The following is a 6,000-nucleotide window of genomic DNA, read 5'->3' as shown; positions in this document are numbered from 1 at the left end:
TGTTCTTGAATTTGGTTTGCTATTATTTTGCTGATAATTTTTGCATCTACACTTATCAGGGATATGGAGCTATAGTTTTCTTATATTGCCCATATCTGGTTTTGGTATCAGGGTAATGCTGGCTTCATAGAATGAGTTTGGAAATGTTCTGTCCTCTTCAATGTTTTGGAAGAGTTTGAAAAATATTGGCATTAATTCTTTAAACGTTTGGTAGATAGAATTCACCAGGTAAGATTTCTGATCCCGAGGTTTCCTGTATTTGGAAGTTTTCATTATGCATTCAATCTCTTTACTCGTTATTGGTTTGTTCAGATTTTCTGTTTCTTCTTGATTTAGTGTTGGTAAATTGTGTGTTTTTAGGAATTTATCCATTTCTTCTAGATTACCTAATATGTTGGTATATAATTGTTCATACTAGTCTCTTATGATGCTATGTATTTCTGTAGTGTCAGTTGTACTATCTCCTCTTTCATTTCTAATTGTATTTATTTGAGTCTTATCTCTTTTATTCTTAGTCTAGTTAATGGCTTGTCAATTTTATTTATCTTTTTGAAAAACTAGCTCAGTTTTCTTGATCTTTTCCATTGTTTCTGTGGTCTCTATTTTATTTATTTTTACTCTGATATTTCCTTCCTTCTGCTAACTTTGGGCTTAACTTGTTCTCCTTTTTCTAATTTCTTGAGGTGTAAAGTTAGGTTGTTTATTGGAGATCTTTCTCATTTCTCAATATGTGTATTTACTACTTTAAACTTTTCTCTGAGAACTGTTGCATAATCCTATAGAAATTGATATGGTGTGTTTCCAATTTCATTTGTTTTGAGATAATTTTTTATTTCCCTTTTGATTTTTTCTTTGACCCATTGGTTGTTCAGAAGTGTGTTATTTAGTTTACACATATTTGTTGATTTTCCAGCTTTTCTCTTTTTGACTTCTAGTTTCATTCCATTTTGGTCACAAAAGATAGTTAATGTGATTCATTATTTTTAAAATTGCTAAGCTTTGTTTTATGTCCTATCATATGACCTATTCTGAAGAAGATTCTGTGTGCACTTGAGAAGAAAGTGCATTCTGCTGCTTTGGCATGGAATGTTCTTTATGTCTATTAAGTCCATTTGGTCTAAAGTATAGTTCAATTCCAACATTTCTTTGTTGATTTTTTTTGAATGATCTATCATTTGCTGACAATCAGGTATTGAAGTCCCTTACAATTATTGTGTTGTTGTCTATTTCTCCCTTCAGATTTGCTAGTATTTGCTTAATATATTTAGGGCTCCAATGTTGGGTACATATATATTTATGATTGTTGTATCTTCTTGGTGGAGCAAACCCTTTATCATTATATAATAACCTTCTTTGTCTCATTATCATTTTTTTGCCTTAAAGTCTATTTTATCTGATATTAAGTATGTTTACCCTGCTTTGTTTTGGTTTCCCCTTGCATTCAGTTTGAGCCTATATGTATCTTTAGAATTGAGATAGGTCTCCTTCAAACAGCATATATTTGGATCTTGTTTTTTTAATCCATCAAGCCACTTGTGCCTTTTGATGATAAATTTAATTCATTGATAGAGATTATTGATATGTTAGGACTTAAGTACTGCCATCTCATTGTTTGACTTCTCATTGTTTTGTATCTCCATCATTTCTTTTTTTCCTCTGTTTCTGCCTACCTTTGTAAATTGATGGTTTTTCATGGTGCTGTATTCTGTCTCACCATCCCTCCCTCTTTATTTTATTTCATGAACTTACTATAGATTTTTGCTTTGTGGTTACCATGAGGCTTACCTAAAGCATCTCATAGATAAAACAGTCCATTTTATGCTGGTAGCAACTTATCTTCAATCACCTATAAAGTCTTCACCCTTTTATTCCTCCCCTTTTGTATTTTTGATGTCACAATTTACCAATTTTTATGCTGTGTGTTTGTTAAATACATAGCTATAGTGTTTTTTTTAATACTCTTCCTTTAACGTTTATACTATAGTTAACTGGTTAACATACCATTCTAATATAGAGTTACAGTTTTCTAATTTTGACTTTTTTTCTTACCGTTACCAGAGTATTTTATACTTTTATATGTTTTCATGTCTTGATTAACATTTTCATTCAGCTTAAAGAACTTTTTTCAGCATTTTTTGCAAGGCAGGTCTGGTCTGGTGGTGGTGAACTCCCCCAGCTTTTGTCCGGGAAAGCTTTTTATTCTTATATCTGAAGGATAACTTTGCCTGATAAAGTATTCTTGACTGTTATTCTTTTATCTTTCAGAACTTTGAATATGTCATTCTGCTATTTCTTATTCTCTCTACTCTGCAGAGTGTCTGCTGAAAAACCCACTGCTAGACTAATGGGAATTCCTTTGTAGGTTCTTTTCTTTTGTCCTTCCTGGCTGCCTTTAAGATTCTTCATCTTTGATTTTTGACAGTTTCGTTACATTTCTTGGAGAAGGTCTTTTTGCTTTGAAATAATAGGGTGTTCTATTAGCTTCATGGATGTGTATGTTCAAGTCCTTCCCCAGTTTGGGGAAGTTCTCAGCTATTATTTCTTTAAATAATCTCTCTACTTTCTTCTCCCTCTCTTCTCCCTCTCTTCTTCTGGTACACCAATTATTCTTATATTTGTCTTTCTGATTGAATCTGATAGTTCTCATAGGGTTTCTTCACTTATTTTAGACCTTAGTTCTCCTAAAAATAATTTAATTTCTATATTCATATTCTTTAAGTCACTTATTCTTTCTTCCATGTGGTGCACCTTGTTACCAATGTTCTCTATGGCATTCTTCATCTCATTTAATTCATTGGCTCCAGAATTTCTGTTTGGTTCTTTTTTATAATCTCTGGTAAAGACTGCTTTTATTTATTAATTTTATGCCCACGTTCATTGAATTGTCTTTCCGAGTTTTCTTGAAGTTCATTAAATTTCTTCATAAAAGCTATTTTGACTTCTTCATCAGTTAGATCACAGTATTCTGTGCCTTTGCATTCAGTTGTTGTAGAATTATTTTCTTTTTTGATACCATATTTTCTCAATTATTCAGTGTTTGTAGGTATGCATTTCTGTTTTTGCATTTGAAGTAGCAGACACCGTCTTAACTAAGGTTTTATGTCCTTTTTGATTCTTACAATTCAACAGGCTGGCTATAAAAAACCTTTGTTTTGTATTCCAGACTGTGGCACTATAGCTCAAGTCTGTGATTTCTCACTTGCCCTAGAGCTTGGCCTATTATCTGAACATCCATTATGTCTACTGGAGCTGGCTCATGGGATGCACTCAGGATTGCACACAAGGAGCTGGCAGACAAGTAGGGGGAGGTGTAGGTTTGGCACTTGGGGCAACATGCCCACATGTTGGTGAGGGGATCCTCGAGTGGTACTCCCAGAGGTTTGTGAGTAAACTTCTTGCTCAAGTCCTGAAGCAGACATGAGGAAATGCGTTTCTTTAATGACCTTTCATATTCTTATCTGCTTGCTTTCCTTTCTCTTTGCTCCTTCCAGTTATGGAGGTCCCACTTCAGAAATTTGGGTGCTTCAGGAGAGAAATGGTTTGTTGTGAAACCTACACTACTGTGGTATCCCAGCATTCTCTCACCACTTTTGCTTTTCACCTCCTCCATGGAGGAGGTCACCACTTCCCACATCCTCTGCCGTAGAGGTTGCCACTGCCAGAGTCAGAAGCCCAGCCCCTTGCAGTGTTACCCTAGGGAGAGGGCCCACCTTGGTGAATTCCGCTCTCTCCTCTGCATCCAAACTCATCTCTATCCCACTCTGATAGCATGCTGAAATCTTCCCTCTGGCAGGTTGGACTGCCATAAATTCTCTCCCTCATGGGTATCTGCTCAATGTTGCACTCTCCAGGCTCTTTTCCCCCCCATCATGGTGAATGACTGTGGCACAGGTTCTCCAAATCCCTTGGATCTGTAGCCCTTACTGAGGATCTGTTTGTTTAGCTGGGGGTGCATAGGTGGACTGGTGTGTCCGTTGGTGTAATGTGCAAAGACATTTTCATTTGGTGTCTCTATGGATGTCAAGATGTTTGTTATTAAAGGGGAGAGAAGAGAGGAATAACTTACATCACCATGAATATGATGTCGCTTCAGTCATCTCTATCTGGGACCAGATGAAAGCTAAATTTAAATGACAAAAAAAAAGTGCTGCCTTTTAAGTTATTATCCGTTAATATAGTTGGTAAAGAAAATACAAGGAATTCTTGTCTGTTGAATTTTTTCAGCAAAAAAGATTAGCAAGGGGGCCGGCCCGGTGGCTCAGGCGGTTAGAGCTCCATGCTCCTAACTCCGAAGGCTGCCGGTTCGATTCCCACATGGGCCAGTGGGCTCTCAACCACAAGGTTGCCAGTTCAATTTCTCGAATCCCACAAGGGATGGTGGGCTGCGCCCCCTGCAACTAGCAATGGTAACTGGACCTGGAGCTGAGCTGCGCCCTCCACAACTAAGACTGAAAGGACAACAACTTGAAGCTGAACGGCATCCTCCACAACTAAGATTGAAATGACAACAACTTGACTTGGAAAAAAAAAAAAGTCGTGGAAGTACACACTGTTCCCCCAGTAAAGTCCTGTTCCCCTTCCCCAATAAAATCTTTTAAAAAAAACAAAAGATTAGCAAGAGAAATAAATTGCCTCTCACTAGCAGTATATGTTACTTAAATAAAACATACTTAATTTATTGGAAATTTCTTCTTTAGCAACAGCAATTGGCATTTTATCTAACATATTTCTTAATAAGTATTGAGAAAAGGTAATGTATACAGCCTGTAAACCTTTCTAATTGGCACAGAAGAGCAATACAGGGTCAGAAGTTTAATTCCACAAGTTTTTATAAAAACTCTTATGATAATTAAAAGGTTTTGGTTAAGTTCATTTACAATTCCAAGAGCACCTAGAATGGGAATAAGAACAAGCTCGAAAAAATGATCACAGTGTTGCTAAAGGAAATGTTTGATATTTCTAGGCAGTCTAGGCATTTCAGAAAGAAGAAAATTATTCTAAATCAGAAGGAGGTCAACCTAGTTAAAGATCTCCTTTTTCTTCTAACGAATGATTTTCACTTTCCCTTAGTTTTTTGACTGCCCAAAAACATTACAACAGAAAAGTATTTTTTATGTTTTGGCTTGCTATTGTGTGCTGAGTCCATTCCACCTCCCACCCCCTGGGCTGAAGTTACCCCAAATAAGTGAAATTTTATGGAACTTTACTTCTACAGTAGATAACAGGCAGTTTACACAAAGCTTATCCTAGCTTCACCACCACTTATTGTGTGATTTTGGGCAAGTCACTACACTTGTTGAAGCTTTAGTCTCTTTATCTGTAAAATGGGACTATATTACAGGACCAACCTCATAGAGTGGTTGTAAGAATTAAATGAGATAGTGCACATAAAGGGTTCACTTGATATGTAAACATATAGCACATGGTCAATTTAACATTTACAATTATTGATTCAAAAGCAGTCATTTCTTTCACTGTTAAAAAAAAGATCCACTGATTTTCCGACAACATAGGCCCCTGTCTTAAGAATCACTGCTCTCTATGCAGGTGCTTACAACTGCTATTTCTTCCTAGTGACCATGAGCTCCATTCCATTCCTTAGGCACTTCATTCCAAATTTTCGTTGTTGGCCATAATAATTACAGTGCCACCAGTTATCAGTCATCACAATTGGTATTATGAATAATAGTCACCAACATTTATAAGTGATTATTTAAAAAATTAACTCTATTCAATAAGTTTAAAAGTAGAAAAGATGCGTGTAGCATACAGTTTAGCATCAGACTCATTTTACATTATAACTTTTTATGCTGTTACTTAGAAAAATGGTCAAAATGTCTTAGACTGAGTTCAATAGTTTGGGAAATATTAACGTTCGGGGACTGATAAAGTACTTTTGGATGTCAGGCTGGTACATATACTTGGCAATTTTAAAATGAGTGCAAAATATTCCAAGTACTACACTATTTTACTTGGGATGAGGGGTGATACATAGAAACA

The sequence above is a fragment of the Rhinolophus hipposideros genome (assembly GCF_964194185.1).
Source record: "Rhinolophus hipposideros genome assembly, chromosome: 13".
NCBI classification, from domain to species: Eukaryota; Metazoa; Chordata; class Mammalia; order Chiroptera; family Rhinolophidae; genus Rhinolophus; species Rhinolophus hipposideros.
Note: the sequence above shows the minus strand (reverse complement) of the source record.